Source organism: Crocodylus porosus, unplaced genomic scaffold (genome assembly GCF_001723895.1).
Source record: "Crocodylus porosus isolate Cpor-Errol unplaced genomic scaffold, CroPor_comp1, whole genome shotgun sequence".
Taxonomy (NCBI): Eukaryota; Metazoa; Chordata; order Crocodylia; family Crocodylidae; genus Crocodylus; species Crocodylus porosus.
In genome coordinates, this window is record NW_017728906.1 from 156985145 (window position 1) to 156998118 (window position 12974).

The window sequence follows — 12974 nt, forward strand, 5'->3', positions numbered from 1 at the left end:
TGCTCCATTTTTTTCCCCTGTGGTTTTTTTTTTACCCTTATATCCAAAAGAAAAACAGAGCAGCACACACATGGGCAGCATGCATAGCTGATAAGTGGAGCCAGGCTGCCCAGAGCCATGCTCTGGCTGCTGGCCAAGCTCTGTGTAGCAAGATTTCCACAGCTGCAGCACTGGTAGTCCCCCAGCACCCCAGGTAAGTCTGCTGGGGCCAGCACAGTGCTGGCCCCAGCCTCCCCTACCACCCCCAGGGTAACTTGCTGCACATCAAAGTGTGCATGGTACAGGTGTTCCCTGGGGACAAACAGCTGCAGCGCAAGGTGTGCCACTGCTACTTGTCCCTGGGGAACCAAACTGCCATGCTAATCTGGACATGACCAGAGTGATCAAGGAAAAGTAAGTTAATCTTTATTGAGAAAGAAATCACTTGCTGCAGACAAAAGAAAATATTCTTTCCTAATCTCCTATTCCTGCTTACCTTCAAAACAGCAAAGTTTTGGAAAAACTGAAAGTAGAATCATTTTCAGGAGCCAGTTGAACAGCATCATTTAGCATTAGCATCATGTTGTCTTTCCTAAGTGCACTTAAGTTTGGGTCAGACTGTTGTCAAGAATCACCTGTTATCCACCCCAAATCATTTTCCTACTGAATTCATTGTGTCTGTGATGTCCTCCCTCTCTGCATTTAAAATGAGCTAGTGTCTTCAATACCAATTTAGTAGCTTAAACTCATAAATATATGAACTTCCACAATGCTCAAATACTTTGAATGATCGCTGGAGTTATCTTGAGTAGCAAGTGAAATTTCCTGACAGTGAGGCCTTCTAGTCTGTAGAATAATTTCCCAAGATAAATGATGGATGACCCTTTGCAAGGCACACTTTCATAGATTTCATAGACATTAGGGCTGGAAGGGACCTCGGAAGATTATTGAGTCCAGCCCCCCACCCAAAGGGCAGGAAGTCATCTGGGGTCATAGGATCCCAGCAAGTTAAGCATCTAATTTGCTCTTGAAGGTGTTCAGTGTAGGTGCTTGAACCACCTCCGATGGAAGGCTGTTCCAGACCTTGGGGGAACGTACAGTAAAGAAATTCTTTCTTATGTCCAGCCTGAAACGGTCTCACAGTAGTTTATGACCGTTTGACCTTGTCATCCTTTGGGGCACTCTGGTGAACAAATGTTCCCCCAGATACTGGTGGTCACCTCTGATAAACTTATAGGTGGCCATCAGATCACCCCTGAGCCTGCGCTTTTCCAGGCTAAAGAGCCCCATGGCTCTCAGCCTGTCATCGTAAGGTCTGTTTTCCTGACCTCTGAACATGTGCGTGGCTCTGCTCTTCTCTGGACTCTCTCAAGCTTCTCCACAACCTTTTTGAATTGTAGAGCCCAAAACTGGACACAGTACTCCAGGAGAGAATGACATACCGGGATTTGCTTGAGAAGCATCTATGGCTACAAGCCAGCGTTTTGGTCGCTTTACTAGCTGCAGCATCGCATTTTAGGCTTGTTTATTTTGTGGTCAATCATGACCCCCGAGTCTCTTTCTTCCATAGTGCTAGCCAGCGTAGCACTGGTGAGCCTATAAGGATGCTGCAGGCTTTTCTTCCCAAGGTGGAGAACCTTGCATTTTTCGGTGTTAAACACCATCAGGGTGTCATCGGCGAACTTGGCCAGTCCACTCCTGACTCCAATGTCCACATCATTAATGAAGATGTTGAACAGTATGGGTCCAAGCACAGAGCTTTGGGGGACCCCACTGGTCACAGGACACCATGATGAGTGACTTCCATCAATTACTACCCCCTGGGTCTGACCATGGAGCCAATTTTCCAGCCAGCGGATCGTGGTGGACCAAAAGCCACAATTGGCCAGTTTTGCCAAGAGGTGATCATGGGATACCAGATCAAAGGCTTTTTTGAAGTCAAGATATATGACATCAATTTTTTCTCCCTTGTCCAGGTGATAGGTAAGCTGGTCATAGAAGGAAATGAGATTGGTCAAGCAAGACCTACCCACAGCAAACCCATGCTGGCTATCCCTCAGGATGTTGGTGTCGGCCAGTCCATTAGGATGGCCTCTTTAATAAACTTTTCTAAGATCTTCCGTGGGATAGAAGTCAGGCTGATGGGCCTATAGTTAGCCAGATCCACTTTCCTCCCTTTCTTGAAGATAGGCACCACATTGGCCTTCTTCCAGTCTTTGGGTACTATACCAGAGCACCAGGAGTTTTCAAAGATCCGGGCCACAGCTTGGGCTACGATGCATACCAGCTCCTTGAGCACCCTGGGGTGTAGATTGTCAGGGTCGGCTGACTTGAAGGTATCCAGCCTCTCAAGGTGTTCCTTCACTAGGTCAGCATTAATGGAGGGCAGGGGATCTCCCTCACCCGGACCTCCCTGTCCCGTAGTGGGCATGGGCATCCTATGGGACTGATGAAAAACTGATGCAAAGTACCCATTTAATAGGTTGGCTTTTTCCTGGGCGTCAGTTGTCAGTTGCCCCATCTGGTTCAGCAGGAGTCCAATGTTGCCCTTGCTTTTCATCCACTTACTACCATATTGGACAAAAATGTAATATGGTGTCCAACATTTGTTGCACCAGTCCAACATTTGTTGCACAAGTCCAGTATTTGCACAGGGGTGAACTTAGTGACCAAATAATTCTTCATGCATCTCTAATTTCCCCCAATTTCTATTCCAACATTTCAGCCTTTGATGTTGGGCTTTCTTTTTTATTCCTTAAACTTTACTTAGCCTATGTACATGGAGATTCAGGATACTTGCATGGTACAATGCATTGTATAACGCTGTCATAAATAATGATTTATTTTAATATATGAAGACTGTGTTGATAACCCTTGCTTCCCTTTCCCACCTCCAAAGCCATTTGCAGTTCCAGTTCCTAGGGAAATGAGCTGCAGCTTTCATTTTGAACACTGAGGGATTTCAATCAGACTCTGAATATTAATTATCTTAACATTTTAAATTGATGTTAAGGAAATTTTGATTCTGCCTCCTTTTATCTTGCAGGTGTAAATAATGCAGGCATAATTATTTGTAAAATGACAGCTGCAATGACAGCCTGTTCCTAAAGGTGTATTTTTGTATCTGAATGTGCCACTAGGTAATTTAACATAGCTCTTACATAAAAGAATTTTCAGCTACTGATCTCAAAGCACTCTGAAAAGTATAGCTTGTTCCAGTATGATGATTTCTTTTTAAACAAATAAGGAGTAGATTTTTATCTTGCTCCTATCCCTTCTTTTTTGATGTCTTTAGGGGTACCTGATCTCTTCAAGTCTGTTACCCATTGGGCAGTCAGTACTGCCTGCTTTCATTTCCTCAGTTATTTTTCAAATATTACCACCATGGATTTCTTGGAAAGAAAGTGAAATCGTTCCTTCTTCTTCTTACAGGAGGTTTGATTGATATACTTAGTTTTAATTTCTGTCACAAAATATTGAGGTGACACTTCTAATACGATAGTTATTTAATAACAGTTTATGGGAAATAAATTGCTTTTTGCACGCTTCCTCCCCATGGGTAATTTTCATGGAAATGCTCTTCCTTTCACACCAGCTGCTGTCTACAGCACTGTGAAATATTCCTTCTTCTTATCTTCCCCTGACAAACATTCAGAAAAATAAATAAAGCCCCCCAAATGTTAAACTTTCACTGAAACAGACAGTAAAACTGTATTTCTCCATAGTGACCATAACAGAAAGATAGCTTTTCATATTTCGGATGTTTATTATGAATGTCAGCTGAGCAGAAGAGCAGCTCCAGCAATTTCTAATGCATAATGTGATCGGTGCTATATCCTGAATTCCTTCTGGCCTGTTCTGAATTCCTTCTGGCCTGACTTTTGTTGATAAAGTATTCTGAGCCAAAGGCACAAAGCGTAACAAACACATTTATTGAAAGCCAGGACTATAAAAGGCTTTATAGGTCCATATAAAAGCTAACAAATATTCTTTGTTCAAAAATAAGTTTACTGTCTCAGGTCCCCAAGTCTCCAAATAATGGAGATTCAAATAAATGCTTCATAGAGCCACACTGCACGGAGGATGTCAGGGGCTCAGATCAGCAGGGATCCTAGTTTTTCTCTGATTTAAAAAAATCCCCAATTTTCAGTTAAAAAAAAGTAACCCCAAATTCACATTTTCCATGAAGCATTCTGATTGGCTGCTGGGAATGCCACCTGTCCTTTTAGCACCAGCTGGGCCCTGGGTTTGCAGACCAGTCAACAGTTTCGCTGGGGCAAGCCTCCTGGTTCCTGAACTCTTGTTCTGGCTCCAGACCCTGGTCTGGCTCTGCTCTTGGATTTGATTATCCCTTGGATTTGTACTTGGCATCTGATCCTGACCTTGGACTGTGCTGTGGATTCTGCTCCTGGATTTCCCTCTGGTTTCCCACCCTCTGACCCAGGCCCAGGCCCCTGCTTTCCCTCAGTAGTCTAGCCATTAAGCTAGATCACCTATGCCCCGGTCCCTTACAGAGGACAAGTTTCCAATTTCATCGCTATTTTCTTTTCCTCTGCTCAGAAGATTACAGTGCTGCAAAGCAGTGGTTTACTCTGAAGCAAGTAGTCTCTCACCCACCACAGCTGGAAATAGTATACTGCAATGATAAATAAATTGATCCAATGCTTTACTCAAGGCAAGACTCCCATTTAAAATATTAAAATACAGATTCCTCATCACAATTACATTAATAGAAACTTTACCTGATTTAAGAATGTATGCTTAAATAGCTTGAAGAAAGGAGTTTATCAAAAAAGGGGAGAATATTGAAACACAAAGTAATGCTCATATAATTGAATGGGAAAACAAATAACCTTAAGTATACGTATGCAGTAATGGGCTCTGAATTGGCAATTTCCAATGAGGAAAGAGATCTTGACTCTTTAAGAGAGCTATTTAAAAACCATTATTTCAATATGTAGCAGTCAAGAAGACAAAGAAAATAGCAGGAATTATATGAATCCAAGGTACATGCACACCTTGAATGCTGTATGCAGTGCTGGTGACCCCATATAAAAAAGATCAAGAAGATCAACGACAACTTGCCATACAAGGAGACACTGGAAAGCATAGAATGACATGACAGCAGCTTACTGACATACAGTATTGTGGGACAGAGGAAGAGTCATGTAGATCGTCACAAGAAGGAATCCTGAGTTATTTAATACTGAGCAAGAGTAAAACATTCCATCGTTAAAAATTGCTACTCAAGCACTTTTGTCCAGTACCTGTAAATACCTTGCCATGCCCACTGAAATATGAATGAATGCTAGTGCTTGATAGATGCAGGTACAATCTGGATCTTAAGTTACACACAAAAAATTGTATATGAAATGTTTATGGTTATGCCGTTAGGGCTTATGGTAGAGGTGATATCTTTTATTTAGACCAACAAAATTTTTGCAAAAAAAAAAAAAATTCTTTAATTGAAAACTTTTGGGCACAAACACCTTTCATCAAGCATTGGAGAAAAGTTTGTAAAAGTTCTCCAGGGCATAAATGAAAGTTCATATGTCATAGAGTTTCACAGAGGAGTCAATAGATGGAAAACTCCTCTGGGCAGGCAGTTCTTAGCTGGTAACGTGTCTCTCACCCCTCTTGTGAGGTACTGTGATGAAGCAAATTAGCTTGAACAAAGGCAGTATCTCATGTTTCAGGTGGTTAAGGGTTTTCCATCTATTGACTCCTTTCATTTCTAGCCAGGTTGGTCTAATAAAAGATATCACCTCTGCCATGAGCCCTGATTGCTTTTTCTTCTAGACCAATATGGCTACAATATGGTTAAGCCAAGCACTCCAATGTTAGAAATGCCAAAAATAAGGTTGCTCATGCAACTTGCTCAGTTCCCTTGTGCACATACATCATAACACATTTTACTTTCTCTCCCACAGGACCCAGGCCTCATTGAGGCTAGGGCCAGACATTACAAATAAACTGGTAGAAATAACTAGAAACCAGTTGAAACCTGTAACAGAACGGAAGTTCAGTGCACATAGACTGGTTTGAAAATGGCTGAAATTAGTTTAAGATAGACCTGGATGGGTACAGTATCAGACTTGACTGACAGGCTAAAATGGCTTATCCAATTTCTGTCCCAGATCCTCTCCTGACGCAAGTTTGTTTTCAGTCTGCCTGTATCCCAAAATGTATTGCAGTCCCTGCTAACATGTCCAGCAGGTTGGGTGGGCAAGCCTCTGTCCCATCTTGTCTTCTCCGGCCCACCTGGACAGCCCTGCCCCCGGCCGCCATAGAGCTGAGGTAGCCTTCCCAACCTGGCCTGTGGAGGTACAGGGGCAGATGAGGGGGGAATGGACCCTTGATCTGGCCCCAGCTTCTTCCCAGTGGAGTCTGCACAGTAGGGGAGAGTGGGAGGAAGCCCCCCGGGGTAGGGACTTTTCCTCCTGCAGTGCGGCTCTGCCAGGCTGCAAATGCCCCAGCAGCACCCCTTCACTAGCCCCCCAACCTGTCATCTGTGGCAGGTACGTGGGGGGGTGAATGGCTCCTTCGCTCCAGCCCCAGCTCCCCCCACCTGGAGTCTGCACAATGGGAAGAGTGGGGGGAAAGCCCCCTGATGTGGGAGCTTTCCTCCCCTCCTCAGTGCAGCTCTGCCACCCCAGTCCAAGCCCTCCCCTGTCACTGCTCCCACAGCTCTCAGCCATAGGGAGGGTAGTGGGGGAGCAATGGACCCCCACCCCAGCCCTGGTCCCAGTTCTCCAGCCAGTGTCTGTATAGCACAGGGGGGGAAAGCACCTGAGGTGGGGGCCCCACCCCCTCACCAGCCCCTCACTTGTCAACCTCAGGATGCCCCCCCACACTGTGGAGACCTCGGCTGGGGAGCCAGAGCAGGTGTCTGTTGCCCCTGCACTTGCTTCCCCACAGCTGACGTATGGGGAGCTGGCAAGGGGCAGGGCTGCAGTATTCACAACCTGGAAGAGCTGTGCCGCCCATCTCAGGGGCTTTCTTCTCCCCACCGTGCAGACTCCAGCTGGGAGGCTGGAGTGGGGTTGCATTTCCCCTCACCCTCCCGTGCCTGACAGGTGGGGGGCTGGCGAGGAGGCGGTGCTGGGGTCTTTGCAGCCTTTGAGAGCCGGGAGGTGAGTACAAGTGGCCCCCTTGGTCAGTGCAGGCATCCATCTGCCTTGGCCAACTGATGAGTGAGCAGGTATAATGTTAATTAAACTGTCCAATCTGTGCAGCTCAGAGGCAGCTGTATAGATTGAATTGATTCCGCTTTGGCTTCTTGGCTGCCTGCACTTAGCCTCTTCAGTGTTCGGGCCGAACCTGCTCAGGGATGTATCAGGGCTGTAGAAAGACTCTTAAGGGAAACATAAAGATTCACAGGCATTTCTTCAAGGATGATATGAAGCAGGCCAGCTAGAGGCATGAAGAATCTCGCTCACAGACAGAAAAGCGCTTCTTTAATAGTTTAACACTTGTGTAACTTTTCTGATGGGTGCAGCTGGTAGCAATAAGGTAGGCTTGAGTTTAAATGTCTACAATGTCTTGCTAGAAACTTCAGAAACATCAGCTTGTGTCTCCCCAAGAAGCCTGGGGAAAGTTTAATTCTGCCCCCTTGGTTCCTTAAAGAGCATACTTCCTTACTTGTAGACACATCTACAAACACAACGGCATAGAACTGGGGAAGAACTTGTGTGTCATTGAGTCTGGTTCTCTGCAATTTCAAGTAAGGCATTTTGTCATTTTATTTTATAACCTTATTAAACCCCAGGTGTCAAATCCAGTCCTCCACTTCTTGCTGTAAACATCAGACAAAGCAACAGGTTCTTCTGTTATCCAGTTCTCTTCTCCCCCTTGCGCTTTCACTTCATCGTATCTGGGGTTGGGGGACTCAGTTCAGGTAGGCTGGTTGTGAGCCCGAAAGGGAAGTGCTGCCTGATCTGCTAGGAGGCTTTAACACTTGCCCCATTGATAGAAATTACAACTTGACTGCTGGGCAGGATGGCTCCTACTAGAATCAACTTAACTACTTATCTCTTCTGCAAAGCTGCTTGAGTGCAGTCACCCACCCTGAAACCACCTTTTGTTCTAAAAGCTGCCTCCATAGGATCTCTTTGCAAAGTCTTCAGAGAAGGCTGAATATCATGAAGGAGCCTTATCACCCACGATTATTTCTCGCACAAAACAGAAATCTTCCTTTTCTTTGGTTTTTGTCTAGCCTTCACTACCCAATTAGACTGGAGTACAATTAGAATTAGAATTACCCCAGGTATATTTAGTGCTGTTTATCTGCTCCTTCTTTTAACCTAAATCTGGAATAACGTTTTATTACACCCTAAACTACCTCCCTCTTTACAGCTGCTGTACAGCCCCTGGAGTTCTCAAGGTGCTTTGGCCTTCTCTTCTTTCTGTTCCCCACAAGGAGGCAGTAACAAGCTCCCTTTAGGTCTTTAGGGTTTGTAAGCCATAATTGTAAGCTGGAATTCATTCTGATTTTGCCAATACAAACTAAGCTTCCCAGGCACTTATATCTAACAATACCTACATTGTACAGTAAGCTTTGACTTTTGTGTTTATGCATTTTTGTAATACAGTTTTACTCATTCTTACCGTGACTAGAACTGTTATTCTACACAGTGCCAAATTGTAGAATTTATGCTTTTAAGAGACAAATGAAGCAACAGGGGTATACCAACTTTGCATCCATTTAAGGCATTGGCCTTCTCAGTGCACTCCAGAGCTAAGCTTTCATTTAAGCTGTCACCTGCCCCTGGTACATGCAGAACCATACATGGAGAACTTGCTTAATAAATCAATAAGGCTTGATTTATGATATTATTTTGTCTTGCTTTTCCTCAGGAATGCAGTGAATGTACTTTTATCTTATACTGGAGACACAGAGCTGTATAAATAAATCCTGAATTTTCCAGGGGAGTAGTGTAAGTTCTTTCTCAACTATTTCTAATTGTATCTCATTACAGCATACCGTGAATTCACTCTCTCCTATAAAATAACAGTTCGTCACTTGAAACACTTCACTCAGTGGGGTTTGGTTTATTTATTGATTGATGAAATTTCAGAAAGGATTCTCTTGTTTTTTTCCAAGTTGTTTAATGACAAAAAATACCAACAAAAAACCGTGAACAAGAACCCAATCACCTGAAACCAGAGATAAACAGGATGAACCAGTCTAATATAGCAGTGTCCTTGTTGACTGTTGGACTGTTTATGGTAGAAAGCTAATTTATATCAGTGCTATAGATTTACCGTTCCTTTTAGTCTCTCTACTTTGTATAATTTTATCTGTGCTTGAGTTATTACAGTCTCATCTTCTAGCACATCATGATACTGGATGCCTTATATAATTATGCAGTCATTTCTTCATATAATGAACTGCTTGCGTTTCCATTACCAAGAATGGACATTTTGCCAAACTAATTCAACTTTCTACTTGAAAAACAGAGAGATTGGCTGGGAGTCAACTTCCGCCATGACAAAACATTCCAAGGAAGAGCTGAGGAAACCTGGCATTGCTCTTTCCTTACATAAATCCACTTATGTAGCATTTTAGGTACTGTACTTTTAGTGCAGCACATATTTGGTTTTATATTATTTTCTGGTGGCATTCATTTAAAGCCTGACTGTCCCTGCTCCATGTAAAAGGGATCCATTTCAAGAGCATCTGCTGCAGGAGACAGAGAAGTATGAAAGGAATGACAGTCTAGCCATTCAGGCCCCATCAAAATCTCTTAGCAGGTATATAACCCTCCATGCTTTTAAAAGGTTTGGAGCTAGGAAACTTTCTACTTTTTATCTGATGCCGCATAAAGCCTTTGGGTTGAAGTAGGATTATGCCTGGGGGCCAAATTTTGCCCTTCTTATTTAGGATAATCCATATTTTGTAAATGAAGCTGTGGAACTACTTAACTGAAGAGCAGCAGAGTCTTGTTTGTAGACATCACCCTTCTTTTGTACCTGTTCCTAAACATCACCTACCCAGTGCAAGATAATGCTGGCTTTCCACAGTGTGAGCTTCACTTTGGAGAGGCTGTAGTGGAAGATGGGGTAGACATGTTAATCTAGACATATCCTAGGGCATATACAGGCTTGGAAGGCTAAACCGTATGCATACATGATTTGGATGACTGGAACCTCTACATTCTCGCTTCTCTTTCCATCTTGGAGCTTTTAAAAAACTACTTAGACTCTAAGGTTACGCTACAAGATCCTTTCATGGATGTCAGCATGCCAGGGAAGGGTTCCTGCTTGCATTAAGGTTCTGATAAACCTAAAGCCAGCAGGAATCCCAGATGTGACTATGCATGGCATCTCACAGAAGATGGGTGCGCAGGGCAGGTAGAACTGTCTTGTGCCCCTCTGTTAGGAGGATGAATGGGGGCAAGGCAGCAGACTGGGAAGGTTACACCCAGCAGAAGCCTGTGTCCCTGTGCTCATTCCATCTCCCCAGCATGCAATGACCAGTAATGGATGGGCCTGGCTGCCCAGCTCTCCAGAGCGCTCCGGACCTTCCATTCCCAAATGTGCTGGTTTTGGGTGGAGGAATGGGGTATGCTGGCTCTATGGAATAGTGGCTTGGGCTCTCCCCTATGGCTGGCCCTGATGCCAGCTGGGTCTTGGCAGCAAGACCCACAACAGAGCAGGCAGCTGGGGGAGGAGAGGCATGTCCTTGTTGGGGAAGCTGATGTCCATTGGCAACAGGGGGAGACTGCTTCCCTGGGGTACAAGGTAATGGGAACCATGTCGGAGGATGGTTTAATCCCTGAAAGGCAGTGCCCTAATTAGTGCCAAGCACAGGGAGGAGCAGCCTTTGGCAGGATGTCAGTGTATGGTCCCAGCAATAGGGCTCTGCTACAAGGTGGCTGCCTCTTTCAGTTATCAAAGCCTATGAAGGGACTGGAGACTCTTAGAGGACACCAGCACCTTTGGCAGAAAGCAGCTTCGGAAGACCTCCTGCCCCATTGTATCTGTTTTCAGGAATGCAGTGGAAAATGGGGGCTGGTACTGGCTGGAGAGAGAAGAGTGCCTGTAATGTAGGGAGGTAAGGGAGACTGAGGCACAGGAAGCTAGAGATTTGCCCAAAGTCATCAAGCACAATCCTTACAGGCAAAGCCAAGAAGAGAACCTCAGACTCTAGAGGCTCAGTGATCTGCCCACTAGGTCATTCTGCCTTTGTCATATCTATCTGTCCAATGTGTATGGTATTTAAGCTCTCTATCATATTAACGCCTAATCCAGCGTTCAGTGAAATCAATGGGAGTCTGCCCTTTGGATCAGCACCTCAGGTGATTCTTATCTAAAAGAAACCTTAGCAGTGGAACAGTTTTATTCCCATCTGACAGGCTACCTGAAAAATAAATTAAGCTCAGTTACAAATGGAAGAAAGGAAAAGTCAAAAAACCTATGACCTGAAATGACTATTCAGTGATCAGTGACCTGAAACGCTGGGCCTATCAAGAAAGTAAACAGTACATCACCCCACAACGGCAGTGTTTTAATGGAAAACGTTTTTGACCTCGTATTTGCGGTTAAAAATATATCAGCCTCTCAAGATGAAGCTAATTGCTTCCACACTTCTCATCACACACAAGCACCCTTCAAACCCTAACCTTTTCAGTGACACACACATAGCTGTCATGAAGCAATATGGAGAGAGAGTGCAAATCTAGATTCAGAGGAGAAATGAATCTACAGAATAGCAAAAACAAATGTTACTTAACACTTTTGGGATTAAGATAAACATTAAAGCAAAATAGACAAGGACAAAGATACTGTTGTTCAGAATGGTCAGGCAGAATTTGGCACCCATCTTGGACTCAATAGAATAGGAGAAAGGTATATGCATGTGTGGCCAGTGTTAAAATAGCAGTAAGTGAGTTGGACATGAAGGGAGGGCTTTGTGCTGATGATGGAAAGCTTGAAAGGAATTAAATAAAAGGATAAAGTCTATTAAAATATGAAACTAAAAGAAAGAAGATAAGGTAACTGGATGTGAAAAAAAATTATAGCAAATGTGGCAGCATTCAATGAAGTAAAAGAAAGCACCTCACTAAATAAAGATCAAAATCTTTAACTGTATGATACAAGAAATTAACTGAATGGACAAATGTATTTCTAAGACTCCAACTGAATTTATTGCCTGAGTACTTTTGAGAGAAGTTTAATTAAGGCTGATTCTACAGGCACCATGTGCTCAGTTCTTTTCCTGCTTCATTTTAATCACTTTTTTAAAGCATTGAATAATTTTGTGACTGCTACTAATATTTGCAGTAAGCAACCTAAAGGGATGACCTGCAGGGAACAGAAAAAGCAGTTTGCTGAAGTGCATAGAATTGCTCAGTTGATTAGGTATGTGCTAAGGGAAATTTTCACTTTTCTCTGAAGCACTGTGTTAAGTAAAACAAAAGAAAGATAACCATCTAACGGGATCTACGCCTTACTTGCAGAGCTATGCCTTACTTCAGGAGTGTCATATGTATGGTCTGGCCTGCTGGGCTTCCAGACGGACCAGGAATTAAGGTACAGGGTAAAGGTGCACTAGAGGGTGCCCCCAAAATCTGGCCCTCTTGAGAAAGGGTGTCAGGAACAGGGGATGAGTGATAGCTTTGTTAACACATACTGCCTTTGCCATATTTGATCCAGCCTGCAAGGAGCCTGATGGTCTGGATCTGGCCGAGGGGGATCAGGTGATGTTGACACACCCACCTTATTTGTATACTTGACTTCTATCATTATAAGATCTCTGCTTATTTAGAAATATGGTTATGATTACAGTCTCTTATGCACATAACAGGTTGTGGTAAACATTGTTTAATTGTTGCATACGTCTGTTGAGGGAAGGACAGGAAGCAACTGGTTTAATTAAGGACAAGTTTTGGATTGGACTTTTGGAAAAAAACTTGCTAAGTATCAGAGTAGTGAAACAAGGGAAGAGACCACTTAGGAAGGTTGTGGATTCTCCTTCACTGGAAGTTTATAAG